This window comes from Pinus tabuliformis, chromosome J, assembly GCF_031772625.1.
Source record: "Pinus tabuliformis cultivar Carrire ecotype Pingquan chromosome J, CPIR1, whole genome shotgun sequence".
Taxonomy (NCBI): domain Eukaryota; kingdom Viridiplantae; phylum Streptophyta; class Pinopsida; order Pinales; family Pinaceae; genus Pinus; species Pinus tabuliformis.
This window is the reverse complement of record NC_142295.1, coordinates 1,040,888,131-1,040,911,525: the sequence shown is the minus strand read 5'-3', so window position 1 is coordinate 1,040,911,525 and position 23,395 is coordinate 1,040,888,131. Positions and strand designations below refer to the sequence as shown.

The 23,395-nt window shown below is 35.4% G+C and overlaps 1 pseudogene across 1 annotated transcript in view; it reads left to right on the top strand.

Moving 5' to 3' along the window:
* Positions 1 to 23,395, top strand: part of LOC149230460 (transcription elongation factor SPT6-like) — a 264,092-nt pseudogene that overhangs the window by 61,933 nt on the left and 178,764 nt on the right. The window lies entirely within an intron of this gene.

Here is a 23,395-nt window from a genome sequence, read left to right as displayed (position 1 = left end):
GATATAGAATATCTATGTATATATATAAATTGTTATTAAATAATTAAGAAAGGGTTGGATGATTAATTAGAGGGTTTATTTATATTAGTTGATAATTTAATTTTTTATATATAATAAATTAATAATAATAGATTTTATTTATTTATAGTAAGAATAAATTTATTTATGGGATGAATATGACTAATATAGTAAGTTATTTATGAGAAAGTAGAAAAGAAAATTGATCATAATTATTAATGTATAGATGAAAGATATATGGGGGGGTGGGGGTTAAGAAGTAAGGTGATGGATAGATAATAGGCTTCCAGGAGTGGTTAAGCTTATAGCCATATCCCCTATTGAAATTATTAGGGTGCTTTTCAATCTCTAAAGCTTCCTTGATGATGCAAGAATTATGAAAAGGGATATAAGCTAGGGTTCAAGCCTGGTCAAAGCAAATAAGGTGTTTGGTGTTAAAAGAGTGTTCAACTATAACAGACTTGGCCACTCTATGATGGTTGTTATCGACGATGTGTTCGTTAAGGCAAGCTATGACTAGGCGACCTGTTTGGTCGATGTAAGACTTACCACATGAACAAGGAATTTGGTATACACCTGATCCTTGCATGGGGTCCAACTTATATTTGGCAGACTAGAATAATTCTCTGAGGGTTCTATGGGGTTTGCAGACAGTTTTAATGTTCTTTTGGAAAGAGAACCTTCAAACCCCATAGAACCCTCAAATAATTATTACAGTCTGCCAAACATAAGTCAGACCCCATGCAAGGATCAGGTGTATACCAAATTCCGTCATGTAGTAAGTCTTACATCGACCAAACAGGTCGCCCAGTCATATCTCACCTTAAGGAACACATCGCTGATAACCACCATCATAGAGTGGCCAAGTGCGCTATTGCTAAGCACTCCTTTAACACTAAACACCTTATTTGCTTTGACCAGGCTCGAACCCTAGCTTGTATCCCTTTTCATACTTCTCGCGTCACCAGGGAAGCTTTAGAAATTGAAAAGCACCCTAATTATTTTGATAGGGAAGATGGCTATAAGCTTAGCCACTCATAGAAGCCTATTATCCATCACCTTACTTCTTAAACCCCCATCCCCCATATATCTTTCCTCTATACATCAATATTATGATCAATTTTCTTTTCCACTTCCTCACAAACAACTTACTCTATTAGTCATATTCATCCCTTAAATAAATTTATTCTTACTATAAATAAATAAAATTTATTATTATTATATAAAATAAAGAAATTATCATCTAATATAAAATAAACCGTCTAATTTAATCCAGCTAGATACATAGATATTCTATTTTAAATTTTACAATAAATTAATAATATCTTTATAATTTAGGCATGATAAACACTCTCAACTATTAACCTCATAAAAATAAATAATTAATAATAATTCTTTTATTTTTATGTTAAATTAAGTATATAATTCAATTTTAATCGTTATCTTGACTAATTCTATCCCACTAATCATGAAATTAAAATAAATAAATTTATATCTATATTTGTATAAATTGAATATCAATATATAATACAATTTTAACGTTTGACCTTACTTCTTGAACCTCTTTAAGTTTTTTTTTACCTTTGGGGTCAAATATTTTTCCCTCATCTCTTATTCGTTCACAATTTAATTTATTATTTTTAATCTTGGTGACCTTTTCTCCTATCACTTAATTGTTCATAATATAATATAATCTATTATTTTTAATCTTTGTGACTGTTTCTCCTATCCATTAATTGTTCATAATCTAATTTAATTTATTGTTATTGTTATTATTATTTTTCATCCTTGTGACCGTTACTCCTATCCCTCTGCTATTGTTACTTATAGTGTCGATCAGCTCTCACCCTTACCATCTACGAGCTTTTTGGTCCTTGATGATGGGTGGAGTGTCCACCCGAGGGCTAAAACGTCGGACAAAGAAATATACTACACAATTCATATCAAAAGATTCAAACAAAGTGAAGACTGTTTAAATGCAGAGTTCATTTTGTTGATCTCTTCCATTGTCACTGCTGTTAAGCAACACATTTTGTTACTATAAGTGAGTTTGTAGATAGTTTTCAATTGCCATCGAGGTTGCCATGTATGTGGTGATTGTTTTTTTTTTTGCTTGGTGTGAAAGAAACTCTTGCCCCAAGCCAGGATGTTGGACCAAAAATGTATCACACCAATTACTGATGGAAAACTGGAGGGAACATTTTAATAAGCTTGGTATCATACATTTCCACTATTGGACTATCATTTATGTTGCATTGGCTCCTTATCAATATTAACGCATGCTATGTATCATAATGACAACACAAATATAAATGTTTTGCTACTACTGTTTGGATCCATAGAATAAGAAATTGTTCATTGTCATGTATTTCATCACATTCATAATTTCCTGAAGATCATATCTCATTTTGTGAAGAAAAAGGTAGTCATAACATAGCTCCACTGTCCAAATAGCATTCGACACTAAGAAGGTATGAGACCATGAAGAAAGCTTTATCAAGCTTGGATGTTAGCTCATCCACTCTAGCATAAGATTTTGCACTAGCTGTAAATTGCTTTTGTGGTTGTTGCTTGCTCTTCCCTTTTTTCTCAGGACAGTGAGGAGCATAGTGGACACACTTTTGGCCCTTGAAGCAATTAATGTGGTTCAAGTCCTCGTTCTAATTCAAGAAACCTAAATCCTCTTTCTTTCCTTGTTGACCCTTCCTTGGTCCTTTCTTATTGCCTGTTGTCACACATAATGTCTAAGAACCACGACAATGAGTCAGATCGGGGGCTGTCACCCTGATCCCCAATCTCTTTGTTTAAGATGTCTCCCAATAGCAGACTAAGGGGGGTAGACCCTACAGAAATGGAATGAAGGAGAACTAGTTGGGAACCAACCAATTAGGGAGACATAGTTAAGCACAACCAAGTACTTGATCTAGATTTAGCAAGACTTGTATGATAAGATTAGATTTAGACGATTGATACCAGTGCCTTATGGAGTCAACTATCTTGCTACGAAATTTAGGACCAAGTAATTGGTGAACAACTGCTACTTGGATGAATAACTATCTTGTATGAAATGCTGATCCGAAAACTAAAGTGAGATGCAGGAATCTTGGTTAATTTTAGTTAAATGCCTATCTAAGTTTTATCCCTTCATCTTTTCTATATCGAGCCTCATTTCGTAGTAAGTGACAGAGAGAAGATAAGGTGAAACACACTAAGGTGTGATTAACGATACCTCTCCTAAAAATCTAACATACCCGGTGCCTTCGGCGTTGCAGAGAGCTGTGGCTCTGACGACTACAAGGTCATCGTTTTAAGTACTATTAAAACTAAGCTTCTCAAGCAAAGATGGATGGGTATCTATCTTTCTATTGACCAAGCTTATGCTTGGAAGTAAATTTTAATTATGCAAGACTAACTTAATATGCAAATACACGAGATGATTAGAAGATGGAGCGAGATAAAGCTAGATCAAGGATTGAAAGCGCTTATGCCACGATTTATTTTTGAGTTATATGTCAAAACATTTAATCGCCAAAATAAATATTCACTTCACTAGACTGAAAGATAAACTTCTGAGCAATATGCTCAAAGTATCACAATATAATGCCCAATTAAATCACAAGCTTATGACTAAAATTTATCTAAATTCTGTCCAATGCAATTATAGCTCAAAGAGAACAAATTTTCTTCACAATTCTTCAATATCATCCTCAAGATAATCCCAATTGTATAGATGCTCAAAATATTCAATTTTGGAAACGAAAGATGCAATTTTCCACAAATCCACAATAGAGTATTTAATAATTACTTGAAAATATTCTCAAAATTAAAGATGCAAGAAATATCCAACAATTTCAAGTAAATAGAACCACGTTTAGAGTTAATTAAACATTGAGCAATCTCAATCGATATCAAGTACAAAAATATTCAAAACCCAATATCAATGATCATGAAACTTAGCATGCAAAAGACTTAAGCACTTAAATTTCAAAAATTAATTACCATGAAATTCAAATGCTAAACACTTTAAACAATTCCGAAATTAAATGATTTTCTTTAGTAACCCAAACCCATAAAATTTCCACCTATAGTCAAACCTTAGAGATATTAAATTTTTTTAAATGTGCCTCGACTATAAAAGAATTTTAAATTTTTTTATCACAATTTTTTTTTTAAAGTTTGTGGGCCCAAAAACCCTAATCACATAAACTCAAAGGACCTAGACCTTTAAATCAAATTTATGTCACTCATTGAAATCCTTCAAAGTTAAATGTAATAATGTCTGTGGATTAAAATTTTATGGAAGGGACAAAATAAATTAAATGTGGAAAATTTTAAATTTTTATGGGCCAAAGGCCACTTAAAAATTAAGTGGATTTTTGTTGAAAATTTTAATTTTTATAAGGGAAAACCAAAAGTTGAAATGTTAAAGTGAAAAAAGGCAAAATTTGTTTTTTCCTTTTTTTAATTGTTTGATATGCCTAAAGCTAACTCTAAAGTAAAAAATGAAACAAATCCAAAGAGGCAGTTGAGGATGAGGGTTTAAAAAAGACGCGATGGGAGCGGGGGTGTTTGGATGCAGGTTGGAGTAGTGAGGGAAAAGTTTGATGCAGCAGGCAACAAAGGAGAGGAACTCTAGGCATCGAGGAAAGGTTTGGATGCAGGTTCGAGGGGCTAAGAGAAAGCACGACGCGTGAGAGAAGGGATTCACGTGGAGAAGTGAAGGAAGAAAGGGACGCGCAGGGAAGAATGCGGGAGAGAAGTCAGGGATGCGATGAGCTAGAAGAAACTGCAAGAAGAGGGAGAAAGGCAACGCAACAGGAGAAGGGATGAGGGCTGACACAGAAAGGAGGAAGACTGCGATTTGGTAGCTGCAAAGGGAGGAAATGCAGAAGGTAAAGGAAAAGATGCAGGGATGAAGAGGGAGAGCAAAAAATGCAGCAGAAAAGAGGAAAAATCACAGAAGAAATGAGGGTAGTGGGTTATGTAGAGGAAAGGCAGCAAAAATGCAATAGGGGAAACGATTTCGACGATTTCAAGCAAAGGATGGAGGGCTCAACAAAGGGTTAGTCCCTTAGATTTAAAAAAAAAATTGAATCAGAAATATTTGCCTAGAAATATATTGATTTAACATAAATCCTATAAAAAAACCCGGATTTGAACTCTTCCTTGCAAAAAAATTGTTTCTGAGACAAGACCTTGCCCTCTAGGGCCTAGATCTGTTTTAGATCTTGAAAAATTTCCTTGAAAAACGTTCAGATCCACACTTGCAAAATGGAAAACAAAAATACCCAGATTCCTATATACAAAAAGTAAATAAACTCCCAAGAACCAAATTAAAAAAAAATCTTAGATCTATACAAGATAATTACAGATCTATACAAATGAGTTATAGGTCTATCAGATTTGATGAGTATGAGTCCATCTCCAGCCTCAGATCTGTAGATCTAAAGCTCTTCCTGGCCAAATCTATCAATATTGCACAAGTTATAAAAGATATTTAAAATTTTTAAATGAGGTACTAGCCAATTAGTTAGGATTATTTCCAAATTACTTTTACAAGGACTCGATAAAAAACACTAGGACTCACTTAATATATTGACGACAAAATCCACCGTAGCTTTGGGGTGAGGTTGGAGGGAAAAACTTTGCCGATTGATGTATCTAGAGGCGTAGATGAATCAATGAGACAAAAAACCTCCCAGGATAGAAATTGTCACCAAAATATTGTGCTTACCTAGGTTGTTACATACATGATGGTCTTACTAAGATCATTTACATTATAACCAAGCAAAATGAGTTTACATCTTTAACAAACTGCCGACTGATGATGACATCTGAATGATGCGAACACTCGAACATGATAGATCCCTTTTGTTAAAAAGAGGTGTACTGCTTTGGGGTCGTTGACACAGAGTAGTCAACATCTGGCTCTACTTGGGGACACTTTGCTTCATTGAAGGAACGTGAGTATCTAGAATTTGCATCCAAGCAACACACAAAATTACATAAGTAATGTCCATCCAAATATCATCATATAACATTAAGCACATGAAATAAAAGCTCTTGTAACCATCAACAATTCTACTAACATGAAAAGTAAATCTAATCCTAAAACAGAAATGAAATGTTGAAATGACAAGGTGTAGGGTTAGAAATACAATACAAAGGATGCCCCATGGCATCAAATGTCATCTTTGAAGAACAAATTGAGCATTTGGCCATTTGTAGGTAAGTCAAGTGGTTCACCATCCAATTTGCTCAAGTGGAATGAATTCAGCCCAACAATGTCTCGGATAATGTATGGTCCCAGCCACAAACTGTCAAACTTCTTATGTTTTCCTGGTTTTTCATTCTTGCGATCCCAAAGAAGTACCATATCTCCAACCTGCAAAGATCTAGATCGAGATGATTTATCAAAGCTTTTCTTAATGTTAGATTGACTTTTACACATATTATCAAAAGCTTTCCTACGAGTTTCATCCAACTCCACAATCTGATCAATTCTGTTTTGGACAACATCTTTATCAGTAGAAAAATGCTGAAGGAGTTGATAAGCTGGCAATTTAAGGTGCACAGGTAAAGTTACATCCAAACCATAAACTAATTCAAAAGGACTTTTACCAATAGCTTTCTTTTTCGTAATCCTATCTGCCCATAAAGCATACTTGATTTTACTGTCCCAAGATCGCTTATTATCTCCTACTATCTTCTTGATAATGGTTATAAGATTTTTGTTACTTGATTCAGCAAGGCCATTACCCTGAGGATAGTAATTAGATGAATGAGATAAGACAATGCCATACTTGAAGCAAAAAGATGAAAACTCTGAAGAACTAAAAGCCTTGGCATTATTAGTAGTGACTAAAAGCCTTGGCATTATCAGTAGTGATCTTGGCGGGGACACCAAATCTAGTAACGACTTGATTTTCAATAAAGTCTATAATGACCTTTTCAATGGCATTCTTAGCAGGAATGGCTTCTACCTATTTAGTGAAATAATTAGTAGTAGTCAAAATCCATGAGTCACCGTTGCTAGAATTTTCATGAAACTTCCCAATGAAGTCCAGACCCCAATGCTGAGAAGGTGTCTCCACAACCACAGGTTGTAAGGGTAGGGCATCAAGCTTCTGTTTCCCATTGAACAGTTGACAGGCTTGACAAATTTTAACAAACTTATGCACATCAAAAAAAATTGAAGGCCAATAATAACCAAATCTCAGAATGTTGTGGGTAGTAGTTCTAACGGCATAATGACCACCACAAAATCCTGAGTGAAGCTCAAAAATCAACTTCTTGGACTCAATTTCATCAACACACTTAAGTAGTATGCCCTCAGGATTTCTCCATTCAAGGCCATCCTTCGTGAGGCAATACTTAGTTGCTTTTAATCTAAGAGCCCTTCTATGAGCAACTAAACAATTAGGACATGAAAGATTTAACAAGTAATAAATAATATCCTTGTACCAATCATGCTCTTCTAATCTTTGCAGCTTAGATGAAGATGTATTGTTAAGACAATTCAAACCAAGAGTTGTTTCATTACCTTTGGTCATCATTTCAGCCAAGCTTTGACCTTTGACTAACTTGGTGGTCTAATCTCTAAGTCATATTCTTAGATTTTAGTAACCCACCTAGCACGAGCCCCTAAGCAATTAGTTTGAGTTAATAGTAAATACATCTTTAACCGCAGAATGTGGGACAAAAGCAATGATTTTGGAATAACCTGCATAAGTCTTGAAATGCTTAGGAGACTTAACCAAGTCATAAGCTTGCATTTCCATGGTAGTGTAATTTAATTCAGAATTTTGAAGCTCTCTACTCATGAAAGCAATAGGTTGTTCGTGACCTTCCTTATTCTTCTATAATAAGACACCAACAATGGTATCTTCAGAAGTGAGAGAAAATCATGAAATCCTTTGAATAAAAGGACGAACTAAAACAGGGGCTTTGGCAATAACACCTTTTATTTCCTAAAAAGCCTTTTTGCCATCTTCTTTCCATAAAAATATTACATCCTTCTTCAGAAGATTTTGAATAGGCTTAGCTACTTCTACGTAATTCAGAATAAATCTTCTAAAAAAATTTATTTTTCCAAGAAAATACTAAAGGGATTTAAGATTACGAGGGAGAGGAATCTTTTGGATTGCCTCAACACTTTCAGGATCAATCTTGATCCCATCTTTGGAAATGATGTGACCAAGTAATTTCCCTTCAGTTACTCCAAAAATAGACTTAGCAGGATTCAAAGAAATCCCAAATTCTCTACATTTGTCAAAAACTTGCCTAAGATGACCTATATGACTAATACCATCCTTAGAAAAAATTGTAAGATCATCTTGATAAATTTCGATAATTTTCCTGATTAAACCCTTAAAGGCATAATCCATAGCCCTTTGAAAAGTAGCCCCAACATTGGTTAATCCAAACGACATTCTAATATATTCGAAAGTACCCCATGGTGTGGTGAATGTAGTTTTGTGACGATTCTATTTCTTAACCCATGCCTGATTATATCCATAAAAACCATTTAGCAATGACATCATTTCAGAACCAGTTACTATTTGCAACATGGTTTTCATGTTTGGCAAAGGGTAATTATTTATTTTACATGCTAGATTAAGGTTTCGAAAATCGACACAAAGTCTAATTGTACCATTCTTTTTTCTAACAATCACCAGGTTGAAACCCCATGTTGAATACTTAGTTTGAGCAATAATTCCTATTGCAAGCATCTTTGAAAGCTCCTTTTGAACTAAAGGGGCTAGCTTAGGATTTATTTGCCTAAGATTTTGACGAAAGGGTTTAGCATTTTCATCTTTCAAAGGGATAGTGTGCTCCATGATATCTTCTGTAAAACTTTTTAATTCATCATAAGAAAATGTTAAAACATACTGATATTCACAAAGTAAATTGGTTAACTTTTTCCTTTATTCTTCATTAGTACCCTTACCAATTTTGACAATTTTGGGATCACTAGAGGTACCAATGTTTACTTCGATGAATTCACTTGGATCCATTTTATTTTCCTCTTTCGTCCTTGTGGCATCATGCCGATCAAAGTGTTGCTCTAAAGCAACAACATTCTTGGGAGTAGGATTTATAATATCTTCATGATCATCAGATCCATCCTCCCTAGAATTTATCTGAAAATTTTCAAACTCATCCAAATTATCAAGAAAACGAATCACTTGTTTTTCATCATCAAAAACTTGCCAATGCTCTAAATTATCTGGAACAGAAGGTCTAAAAATAATTTCCATTTTTATCTTATCCTTGATCAACTCATCAGATAACTTCAAAGTAGAAGTAGCTACGGGATGCTCATCCGCCAAAATATTCTGCTCTCTTGGGATAGCTTCAAGGTCAAGGGAATTGAAGTATTCCATAGTATCCCATACAACATTTAAATAATCCCTTAACGTTTGATTTTTACATGTAAATTTATTTTTAATCTGCATGATAACTAAGTCAGAGTCTCTCTCGATACTAAGCAACTTAACTCTTAAAGCATTTGCTAATTCAAGACCCAACAACAAGGCTTCATACTCGGCAACATTGTTGGTTGCTTTGAATTCCAATCTACAGGCAAATTTGAAAATATGACGAAGGGGAGACTTTAATACTATTCCAACACCTTTACCATGCCTAGATGATGTACTGACAAAATACATGTACCATACTTTATCCTTCAGTTCCGAAAACTTTTCATCAACCTTATCATCGAAAGGAACTATGGAGTTAGACAAAATAACATAATTCCCAATGTCAGATTGTTCTTTAATTATTTCATTATGGGGTCTTTTAGGATCTTCAACATGGAATCTTCTTTCGGGCTCTTTGTTAAGTCTTACAAACCCATCACCTTTAGGAGAAGGAATTGTAGCAATGACCAGTTCATCTGAATCCTTTCTCCTAGATCAGAGATCCATTTTCTAGATAATAGCATACCCCAAGCATTAGGCACATCAACAACAACAATGTCCATAACAATCATAATGTCAGGGTAAACTAATAAATGAACTTGTAAATTCTTAATTAACCCATGAACTTCAATCTTTTTAGAATCCATGGCACATATATTGTAGTAAGGCCTAAAAACTCTTAAATTGAGCTATTCCATGACCCTCTTGGTCATGACACAGGTTGGGGCACCAAAATCCACCATACAATTATTCAATTTATATCCATTAACCATCAAAGTAATAAAGAATGGTTGATGATCCTTGTTATTTGAATCCAAACTTTGCAAATATATAGGGGCATGCTGATAGACAATGTCAGATGCCTTTTGTTGAGAAAAATTCGCACGAGGAGCTTCAATAACTTTTAATAACTTAGCTTTTTGGGAAGGAATCTTCAATATCTCGGTGACAAGAACCCAAATTTTTGCATTATTAAACCAACTTCCCAAGTCAACATCCAATCCAGAGTTTGAACCAAGGTTAAAACTTCGAGGGGAAATTTGATTTCCACTTTGATCTTTATCCTTTCTTTGATAAGTCAAACCCTTATCTTTCGCAATTTCCAAGACTTGCTTTGGAGAAGGATATTCACCAAATAATTCAACCATCACATCTTTTTTCATAATCAAAATTATTTGTACTAAAGGACGATGTAGAAGGCCTGACCTCTTGGCTATTTTCCTTAACCTCCTTCCAATCTTCCATAGACAAAGAAAATTCTTTACCAACAATGTTTATTTGATTACTCGCCCCAAACATTCCAGTATCCATAATTCTTTTAACAATGGGGCAAGTAGCATCCTCATGAAGAACATCACAAGCCCTACAATAAGGCGAAGCTTCATCAATCAGATTATTAGATTCAAGCGGATTAGGCGGTCTTTGCTCACTAGATTGGCCTTTTTTCTGCCAAGTATTATTACTTCGATTATTATTATGATTCCTAGGATGGAAATTCTGCGCTTGAGCTCTTTCCATTTGGACCAACCTAGATTGCAAGTACTTATTTCCTTAGCATGGTTAGAGATTAATTTTGCTTGGTTAAGCTCCATGCTTTCAAGTTTTTGTTGTAATTTTTACATAGGGTCTTCATCAAATTCTTTAATTTCTTTACCCTTAGATTCCTTTAATTTAGTTGCAGCCCTATCAAAGCTAGGAATTTCAGACTTCCTTGATGCCTTTTTATCCTTTTTAAGCTCTTTAGCTAAAGTCTGAGCAACTTTATAATCACGACTCTTAGTGTGTCTTAATTCATAAGAAGTATCGGGATTAAAAGCACCAATGTAAAAATCTAGAAGAGATTTATCAGGAGGCTTATAATCTGTAGATATTTCCTTAATAATACCATTAAATCTCTTGTTGAACTCTTCAACCGTCTCGTTCTCTTTCTTTTTTATGATATTGATAGCCTTAACCAAATGCCTTTCTTCTTTCTTATCTCCAAACTTTTCCTTAAAGGCATTAATAATTGATTGTAATGAGTCAAAAGAATGATCAGCTTTCTCAGTAAACCACTCCAAAGCATCTTCTTCCAGAGATAGCACAAAAAGCTTCATTTTTACATCCTCATGAGCAACGTTAGCACCACCCCATTTATTAATGAAATGCCTAAAATTTTGAAGATGAGCTTTAACAGATATCACATTATTGCCTTGGAAAGAAGGCAATTTATCCAAACCTTTATCGGGAAGGTCATGAGGATAACCTTGAATATTAGCAAAATCACAAGGAAGATATAAATCATCCATGAAGTCTTGCTGAATAGGATCAAGAAAAAGCGAATGGATGTCAGAGAGGGCTTGTTGTCCGAGATTAACAAGAAGTGTACGAGAAGAGAGCTTGTGTAATCGAACCTTGAGAGCCTTCTCAGGATCAGGAGCAGGATTAACCAAGCTACTTGGATGCCTTCTAGTACAAGCTCTTGTAGAAGATGAAGTGGAGTCGCCACCTGGACATAAATCTAACTTAGACACCCGAGATGAAAGATGAGAAAAATGAATGAGATGAATGTCGTAAAGCCAAGGTCCAATAAATTGGTCCCCGACAATGGCACCAAAAAATGTTGTCGCACATAATGGCTAGGCACCGCGACAATGACTCAGATCGGGAGCTGTCACCTTGATCCCCAATCTCTCTGTTTAAGCTGTCTCCCAATAACAAACTAAGGGGGGTAGACGCTACAGAAATGGAATGAAGGAGAACTAGTTGGGAACCAACCAGTTTGGGAGACACAGTTAAGCAACCAAGTACTTGACTTGGATTTAGCAAGACTTATAGGATTCGGTTAGATTTAGATGATTGATACTAGTGCCTTATGGAGTCAACTACTTTTCTAGGAAATTTAGGACCAAGTAATTGATGAGCAACTGTTGCTTGAATGAATAACTATTTTATATGAAATGCAGATCTTAAAACTAAAGTTAGATGCAGGAATCTTGGTTAATTTGAGTTAAATGCCTATCTAAGTTTTATCCCTTCGATCTTTTCTATATTGAGCCTGATTTCGTAGTAAGTGGCAGAGAGAAGATAAAGTGAAGCACACTAAGGTATGATTAATGATGCCTTTGGCGCTGGAGAGAGTTGTGGCTCTGACGACTGCAATGTCACCGTTTTAAGTACTATTAAAACCAGGCTTCTCAAGCAAAGATGGATGGGTACCTATCTTTCTATCGGTCAAGCTTATGCTTGGAAGTAAATTTTAATTATGTAAGACTAACTTAATATGCAAATGCACGAGATGATTAGAAGATGGAGTGAGATGAAGCTATATCAAGGATGAAAAGCACTTATGCCACGATTTATTTTTGAATTACATGTCAAAACTTTTAATCACCAAAATAAATATTCACTTCACTAGATTGAAAGATAAACTTCTTGGAATATTTTTAAAATATCACAATATAATAGCCCAATTAAGTCACAAGCTTATCACTTCAATTTATCTAAATTTTTTCCAATTATAGCTCAAAGAGAACAAAATTGTCATCACAATTCTTTAATATCATCCTCAAGATAATGCCAATTATATAGATGCTCAAAATTTTCAATTTGGGAAATGAAAGATATGCAATTTTCCACAAGTCCACGATAGAGTATTTAATAATTGCTTGAAAAAATTCTCAAAATTAAATATGCAAGAAATATCTAATAATTTCTTGTAAATATAACCACATTTAGAGTTAATTAAACGCGACAAGCAATCTCAATAGATATCAAGCACAAAATTATTCAAAACCCTATGTCAATGATCATGAAACTTAGCATGCAAAAGACTTCAGCACTTAAATTTCGAAAATTAATTACCATGAAAAAACTATGAAATTCAAATGCTGAACACTTCAAACAATTCCAGAATTAAAATGATTTTCTTAAGTAACCCAAACCCAGAAAATTTCTTCCTATAGTCAAACCTTAGAGATATATATATATATATTTTTTAAATTTTCCTTGACTATAGAAGAATTTTAAATATTTTTATCACAATTTTTATTTTTAAGTTTGTGGGCCCTAAAACCCTTATCACATAAACTCAAAGGACCTAGACATTTAAATCAAATTAATGTCACTCTTTGAAATCCTTCAAATTTAAATGTAATAATGCCTGTGAATTAAAATTTTATGAAAGAGGCAAAATAAATCAAATGTGGAAAATCGAAATGTTAAAGTGAAAAAAGGCAAAATTTGATTTTTCCTCTTTTTCTTATTGTTTCATATGCCTAAAGCTAACCCTATAGTAAAAAATTAAACAAATCGAAAGAGGCAACAGAGGGTGAGGGTTTAACAAAACGCGATGGGAGAGGGAGCGTTTGGATGTAGGTTGGAGTAGTGAGGGAAAATTTTGACGCAACAGGCAGCAAAGGAGCAGAACTCAAGCAAGGAGGAAAGGTTTGGATGCAGGTTCAAGGGGCTGAGAGAAAGCACAACACAAGAGAGAAGGGATTCATGTGGAGAAGGGAAGGAAGAAAGGGATGCACAAGGAAGAACGCGAGAGAGAAGACATGGATGCGAGGAGCTGGAAGAAACCGTAGGTAGAGGGAGAAAGGCAGTGCGATAGGAGAAGGGACGAGGGCTGACACAGAAGGGAGGAGGACTGCGATTTGGTAGCAACAAGGGGATAAAACGCAAAAGGGAAAGGAAAAGACGCAGGGATGAAGAGGGAGAGCAAAAAATGCAGCAGAAAAGAGGAAAAATCACAGAAAAAATGAGGGCAGCGGGTTATGCAGAGGAAAGGCAGCAAAAACGCAATAGGGAAAACCATGTCAACGATTTAAAGCAAAGGATGGAGGGCTCAACAAGGAGTTAGTCCCTTAGATTTAGAAAAGAAATTGAATTAGAAATATTTGCCCATAAATTTATTGATTTCACAGAAATCCTAAAAAAAAGAACCAGATTTGAACTCTTCCCTGCAAACAAATTGTTTTTGAGACAAGATCTTGCCCTCCAGGGCCTAGGTCTGTCCCAGATCTTGAAAAATTTCTTTGAAAAACCTTTAGATCCGCAAAGTGGAAAACAAAAATACCCAGATTCTGATATATACAAAAAATAAATAAAATCCCAAGACCCAAATTAAAAAAATCTCAGATCTATACAAGATAATTACAAATCTATACAAATGAGTTATAAGTCTATTAGATTTGAGGAGTATGAGTCCAACTCCGCTCTCAGATCTATAGATCTAAGGCTCTTCCTAGCCAGATCTATCAATTTTTTACAAGCTATAAAAAATATTTAAAATTTTTAATGAGGTACTAGCCCAAAAACACCTTGCACAAAAATAGATTGTTAGATAAATCCGGAAGCTTCGATCAAGTAGGGTTTTCAAAAATTATGCTTTGAGAGTTGGCTAATCCAATCGAGGACTATTCCCAAACGCTCAATTAAAATTCGAATGGTCTTCTGCAAACACTAGATCCAACTTTCAGGTCAAGTAGAGAAATAAAATAACAATATAATTTTCAAGAACTAGAGATACTTGCTAATTCAATCAAATTAAAATTGTTACCCTAGATCCAATAAACTGAACAAGATACCTGTGCACAAATTATTTCGCGAGAGATACTGATTGACAATTTTCAAATAATATTCAACAGAAAAATTTAAAACAATATTACCATAAATTCGAGAAAAGAAAAACCACCAACAATCGAAACCCAAAGACTTTTGCATTATATTCCAGAAATATTACAAGAGAGCTTTGAGAGCTTCGTATACGATTCAAAGATTGGATAGAATAGACTGACACCGACCTCTAATTTATAGATAAATTCTCCAACGACTAGTTGGCTTGATCTTTGTCAAATCAATCTCGACCATTCATCAAGATTTAATTAACTTTTAATCATCATCATTGAAATTATTTGTTTTTTGAGGAAAAATCGAATTTTTCATTTAATTGATTTTTAATTAACTCCAACTTAATTATTTTGAGTTAATTTCCTCAAAAAATTGTCTTTGACTTAACCTCCAAGGCCCAAGGGTCCAAAATTTCTTGATTTCTTTAACATTCCCTTGGTCGAGGACCTCCAAAAATTAATTTCTTTAAAACCCACAAATTTTACCTTTGGAGAATTTAATTTACCTAGGACACAATTAATTAAATTTCTCGCTTAGAATTTTAATTTAATTTTGCCAGAAAATTTAATTCAATGACTTATGGGGGGATTAATAAATTTTCCAACTCTCTAACATTTAGCCATGGTGTCTAATTATGAGGGACCATGCACTAAATATTTTTTACATGAAGATATTACAATTTAATACATGAAGCGGGAACGCCCATTCGTTATAGACCCTCAAATATCTACGCAATTTTGCGACTCAAAATATGATCTAGTAGACCAAGTAATTTGTAATAAAATAATCTTGCCAATTAGCTAGGATTATTCCATAATTACTTTTACAAGGACTCGATAAAAAAAACACTAGGACTCACTTAATATCTTAACAACAAAATCCACCTTAGCTTTGGGGTGAGGTTGGAGGGAAAAGCTTTGCTGATTGATCTGTGTCTAGAGGCACAAATGAATCAGTGAGACAAAAAACCTCCGAGGATAGAAATCGTCACCAAAATACTATGCTTACCTATGTTGTTACATACATGATTGTCTTACTAAGATCAGTTACATTATAACCATGCAAAATAGGTTTACATATTTAACAAACTGCCCACTGATTGAATGATGCAAATACTCGAATATGATAGATCCCTTTTGTGAAAAAAGGGGTGTACTGCTATGGGGTCGTTGACACAGAGTAGTCAACACTACCCATTCTTCATGTAGCTGATGGGGGATAAATTTTTCTCTTCCTTCTCATTACCTCTAGTTGCCTCCAATCTCAACTCCTAGGTACCTCCAATCTCAACTCCTCTTGGATGAAATCATGCCATAGCTTCTCAATGATGGGAAGCTTATCTTTGGTACATATACCCTAAACAAAAGGCTGCCAAGAAGATGTAAACCCAGTATTAACTCTTCACTCTTGATCTCTTCTTCAATTGCGGCAAGCTAATCATGGATTTTGAGAATCTACATCAAATAACTGGCTAATCATGGATTTTGAGAATCTATATTAAATAACTGGCTAATCATGGATTTTGACAATCTATATTAAATAACTGGCTATGACCTTGGGTGGGGAGCTATGACCTTGGGTGGGGAGCGATAACAATAATTCTTTCCAACCACTGTAGATAAACCCAATGGAAGATTTCTTCCTTGACCTAGTGGAACTACTATACACATTAATCTACACATGAAAATTATATCAAGTGCTTCAATCATTCCTGCCCATTGTTGAATTTTCTAGCTATGGCCAGTCTTCATAAATAATATTTTTAGTCGTTGAAATATATGAAACAATAAATATGAGACATGTTCTTCATGTCAGTTTCGAAAGAGAAATTTTGAATTTTTTGCTCCAAAAATATCATGTCGTCCCTCCTAAAGATCAAGTCATCAAGTCATCCTACCCCTATAGACACACCATTTTGAGTTCATCCAATCACTATATATACCCATTCGACCACATCACTTGTGAGGCAATTCGGATCACTTCTGTTTAAGCGAAGGAGAGATAAGGGCAGATCATAGTGAAGGAGCAAGTCGAGTTTCTGGGCAAGACAAATCTAGGCAGACCATCTCTGAGTAGGCCAAAATTGCTTGAAGCAGTAGCGGACCGATTTCTGAGGCAAGAGGTGACCAACTTCAGGAGGTCGAATATGTTTGGGTATATTTATGGTTAGTTTGACTTTGTTTTTGACTGAAAGTTCAGATTGTATCTCTTGTTAAATTGAATGATTCTCTAAGAAAATGGTTTGCTGGGTTTTTCCCCCATGTGGGTTTTCCCAGGGTAAGATTCTTATGTCTCTTGATTGGTTGTCTCTTTATAATCCTATTGCCATTTTTGTTTACTGTTGAAGATCTTTTGTGTAATTGCTTAATGATGAATGTGAAATACAAGTGGATTTAAGTAAAAATCATTAGAAGTAATTATCAGCTAGAAGACCTTTAAAAAAAATCAACATGGTATTAGCGCTGTGGTGGAAGAGCAACCTTGGAGAAGTCAACAAGGTTTGAAGCTAGTTTTCCTCCTAGGGCTTGATTAGCCCTTCTCATTTCAAGAGATCAATCACATCTACACTCATCCTTCTAAGTAATTCGGTTGACTTTTTGAGGCCCTGTACTATCATGCTGATCAGAAGAGTAGGCCATGCATTCTTGGGTATACTTGTGTTTATTTGATTATATTTTGGGATTAACTCTGAAATTTCCAGGTAATCTGAAGCAAGATCCGAAGTTTCGTGAGGCAAGACGAAGGCAATTTGATCTATGGTTCAGGGAAGCATATTTAAGGCATTTCCATTGGGGTATTTCTTGAGTATCTAAAGCAACGCAGTATAGGGATGTGCTTTTGAGGCCATTGAGTACTTGTCTAAGTTGTTCATTGTCTGCGACTTCATATCACTGTTAGCTGTTAGCAAACTCAAATGATTATACCTTGAATTCTTTGTTGAAGCGCGAGCATGGTAGCATCTAGTGCATGATGATATGTGTAAATCTGCAAGTAGTATGATTATGGCGATGAGAGTAGCCACAATTGTTCCAAGATTCCAAGTTGTAGAAACTTTTGATGAAAAATATGTCATATCACTGTTTGTAATCAGAGTTGTGCTATGTTAGATATATTTGGTGGTGACTTGTATCTTGGAAATGTCTGAAGTTGAACGACCGATTATATATGTCTGCAACAAAGTTTGACATGATCACAAACGGAGCTAATTGTTCTGGTCAACTTTGGTGCAAGTTCAGTTTTCAACAAAAGTTGACTAACGTGATCAACAACAAATGATAGAGATCACCATTAGCCTTGACATTTGGTGTTTGTCCTTCTCTCCATAACACGACATGCTAGCTTGGCAGAGTTATGATTAATAAATAGAATGCAAATAAGTGGTTGATCATACCATGCGAAGAAATGCGTTGTCTCTCGTCCTATAGTGAAGGTGCATCAATATATTAATATGAAGTTCAGTTTCTGTTGAATGAGCGAATCAATGTTTGATCCCAGATCGTGTTGGACTAGCGTTATTGTATCTCGATGAACGACTATGTCATAAGGGTGACCTAACATCGTTTGATTTGGTTTGATCGGACATTGGATGAGTGGCTCGATATTGACACATCGAATATTGTTGTTTGACAGAAGACTGATTTGGTTTGTAGAAAGCAGAACACCAAGAGAGTCTATTAATGCCATGTATTTGTATGGTTGAGTATTATTATTGATGCTATGGATGTTTGGGTGTTGGGATCTATTTTGTAAATGTGACAAGTTTAAGTGGATGCCCAACCTAGAATGTTGGACTCTATTCTCTGCAAATTAAAATGAAGAATGGGATCACTATCATTGATGACCTAAGGACAATTTGTTGTTGTTGTTGCAATGGTTTTGAGGAAGACGAGTTACTTGGTTTGGAAGGACCAAGGATGATCATTTGATGGAACATCCTTGATTGATTGATGACAATGATAGATTTCATCACATGTGCAAACGACATAAAGATTCTAGGGTTTTGGACATTTGGATATGAGAAGAAAACTCGCTGTTAATAAAGGTGTAGAAGAAAATTGGAAATATAGGGTTTGTAAACCCTAGCATGCTAAAAAGGCTAGGATAAGAAATCCCTAGGGTTTATGGATAAAACCCTAGAGCTAAACCTAGATCAATGTTTCCATTGAAAGAAGAAACCCTATCTCATGCAAGGAAGGTAGGAAAGTAACTAATGATGAAGACGAGGATGATGAGTTTATAAATGGATGATTTCTGCATGATGACAAGGATCAAGAGGGAGCTGATAATTGCCCCTCTAGATTCAAAAGATAAGTAACTTATATCTCTCTTCCTTGATTATTATTATTGTTATTTTACTCGTGTCTTTGCTTCTTTTGTTGGGTTATAATCATTCTCCCCCCTAGTGAGGATAGCAAGTACATCGTGAAGGCTGCCAAGATCTAGCAGTAGATGGAAGCGTCAGGAAGAATGAAGCAAATTTGTGGCAAGAGGATTTTCCCAAGATCGAACATAAACGCAGCCAGAGTGATTATGTTCAAGAGAGAGAAATTTGTACCGACATCTAGAACCATGCCAGATGATCGGAAGAGCTTTTAGTTTAAAGGGAGCAAACAAGCTAGCAAGTTTAAAAGAAAGTGTGCTAAAGACCTGAAGAGAAGTCTATGGGGACTTCCAAATGAACCTTCAAGATCTAAGTTGTAGCAGGTGGCATCATAAAGCAAAACTCATGGCAAGAGGGTTCTCCTAGTAAGAGGGAGATGACGTTTGCTCTAGTTGTTAGGTACACTTTTGTTAGAACTATTATTATTGCTTTAAAAATTGCACCAGGTGGATGTGGAGATCACTTTTGTCAATGGAGTAATTGAGGAAGAAGATGTGTACAGAAAGCTACCTCAGGGCTTTGAGGTACATGAGAAGTTTGATTATTGCAGAATAAAGAACGTTTTGTATGATCACAAGCATACACGTTGGGTTTGGATATCTGATGAGCCTTGGTTGATCCTGCGGTTATATGACTTGTTTATGACGTGGGCAGAAGGACTCACATGATAGAGGGAGCAACAATGGCAAGAAAATTTGCTTTTGTGATAAAGGGAGTTGTCAAACCCTGCTTCAATGTCAAAGTGAATTGACATTTGAGTTCGAAATGAAGGATCTTGGTTGGATACATTACTTCTTAACTAGAAGTATGGCAGAAGTTGGGTAAACATATTATCATGGTCCTTCAGAGAATTGGGGTGATGGACAACTAGTCCATGGCCTTTTACATAATAACTAATCTGAAGAAGCTATGTGGTAGAGGGAGCAACCAGGATTGCCACAATAGAATCTATCTCAGTGTGAGAGGGAGTACCCAGTCGGAGTGACAGTTGAAAGACTATACAATTTGGGTAGAGAGTGCATAAAATAGGAAGAGCACGTCAGGATGATGCTTCAATTTTTGGATTCTACTTTGATATTCTGGATAAGCAAGAAGCAAGTATATGTCACACTCAACAATGTAGAGGCCAATCATATGGCAGCTAGTTAGGCGAGTTGTGAAGCTGTGTGGCTTCAGTAACTACTAACAGGATTGTTTGATCAGGTGTAGGAGATGACCATGATGACATGTCGAAGCACATTGAGATAAAGTACCTAGACATGGTACAAAAGGGAGCATTGAGGCTCGAATGCATTTCTACAGTCGGGAGTTTGCTAACATTCTCACAAAGCCTTTGTTCTAGGGCGAAGTTTGTACACTTCAGGGGCAAGCTTGAGAAGTTTGTACACTTTAGGGGCAAGCTTGAGAAGTTTGTATACTTCAGGGGCAAGCTTGGAGTGGTTGAAATGGTTTTCTTTAGTTAGAGGGAGTGTTGATGTTGTTGCATCAAGGGGTAGACATTCTCCCTAGGTTAGAATATAGACATGTCAATGTATTGATTGGAGGCCACAAAATGTGGCTAGGGAGAATGGCCGAGGCCCGAAGTGCTCCCTAGGTGGGCGAGTGAATGCCTCTAGCATCGGGCATGAGAGTAACTATTCAATTAGCATGCAAGAATGATAATAGCCTAGGGTGTCACAGGTGTTGACCAATTTCCAAGTGATGACTTGTCGAGCATGGTGCTGATGCAGGATGCTTTCCACATGGAATGGATTAACAGATCAACATAGCTACATTCAACCTTTTCCTAGAGATTTTTTTCAACAAGAGAACATTTGAAGAAGTCATTGTGAATAGCTCCATAGTTAAGAGGAGTGTTGAATTTTGTAGCTATGGTCGGTTTTCATAAATAATAATTTTAGACCTTGAAATATATGAAACAATAAATATGAGACATGTTCTTCATGTCGGTTTCAAAAGAGAAATTTTGAATTTCTAAATTTGGAGTTTTGGCTCCAAAAATATCATGTCGGCCCTCCTAAAGATCAAGTCAGGCTGCCCCGATAGACACACCTATTCTGGTTCACCCAATCACTATATATACCCATTCAACCACATCACTTATGAGGCAATTCGGATCACTTCTGTTCAAGCGAAGGAGAAGAGAGATATGGGCAGATCATAGTGAAAGAGTAAGTTGAGTTTTTGGGCAGAACAAATCTGGGTAGACCGTCTCTGAGCAGCCTGAAATGAGGTAGCAACAGACCGATTTCTGAGGTAGGAGGCCGAGATTTCAGGAGGTCGAATTTGTTTGGGTATATTTGTGGTCACTTTGACTTTTTTTTGACTGAAAGTTCAGATTGTATCTCTTATTGAATTGAATGATTTCTCTAAGAAAAAGGTTGTTGGGCTTTCCCCCATGTGGGTTTTCCCAGGGTAAGATTCTTGTGTCTCTTGACTGGCTGTCTCTTTATGATCCTACTGTCATTTTTGTTCTACTGTCGAAGATCTTCTATGTAATTGCTTAATGACGAATGCGAAATACAAATTGATTTGAAGTAAAAATCATTAGAAGTAATTATCAGCTAGAAGACCTTAAAAAAAAACTTCACGAACCACTCTAGATAAAACCAATTGACGGTTTCTTGCTTGAACTAGTGGAACTTTATACATGTTAATCTACACATGAGAATTATATCAAGTCCTTGAGATTTTAGAAAGAGATAAAGATGAGGGCTTCTTGTGCTGAGAGGCGCTCTCCAGCCCACTATGGAAGAGATGTTATAATGTCCCGTCCTGTCATGTTATGTAAACATAAACATAAAAATAAAATAAAATAAAATAATAAAATTTAAAATAAAATTGAGGAAAAATAGTCAATTTAGCATAGGTGGTTTATGGGCCCCAGGTTTTGAAAACCCATGGTATTTGTTATAATGAAGCCTATTAAAGGTTTGAGGAAATCCATTATGGAATGCAAGAGTACCTACTACCAGCTTAGATCCATATGAGCTCTGGACTTCATCTCTCTCGGCACTTGATAGATCTGGATTTAAGATGCATCTAGGCTGGTAATAGTCTTAGATTTGTTAGCATTGGATCTAATGGATTGACATGGGAATATGAAGATGAAGATATACATATTCTCAACTGAATTTTAATCAGAATTAGATGATTTAATTCAAAATAGGAAAACTGATAAAGATCAGAAATAGAGAAACCTCATTAAATAAGCAATCTGAATTCTGGTATAGGAACATATCTGAGGATCTTTATTATGGAAAAGCTTATGTTGCAGAGGCCTAGAGTTCAAAAATTAAATGGAGAAGGCACAAGCATCATCCGGGGGGAATATAATTAAAGGTTGCAATGTTAGAGGGATATTTGAAAGTAAGAAACTGAGAAGTGGAATACAAGAGGAAAAGGTAAACAATATTTTACTTCTCCTAAAATTTATATATCAATTTATTTTACAAAACTGAAGTAAGATAGTAATGGTAAATTTGAAATAAAAAACAATTTAAAAACTGTGATAGGTTAAAACTGTCTGTGGGCGGGTGTTTTTCTATTTCAAGTGAAATGTTTTCACTGAAGATCAACCTTTTGTCTTTTTCCTAGTACTGCAGATAAATTGCTTGCTCAGCTAAATGGTTTAGCTAGCGTTCATGAGATATTGAATCTCCCTGCAGTAAAAATGATTATTTTGTTTGTCTTTAGTGACCTGTTAGCTCTGCTAATTCTTACAGCATTGGTCAGTACGCTTTGACCAACAATGAAACATTACAGTGACATCTATCTGTTATGTAGAACTTTTAATTCCAAAACCAATTATTTTTCTCTAGGTGATGGATATCAGTGTGTTGAAATGGTGAGATTGTTTCTGTTTGTAGCTATTTATGATGTTTTATTGAAACTGTCGAACATGTTATCTTATTTTTGGGAGTTCTTATTTGAAGCTCAACCTTAGCAGGTAGGTTTATTT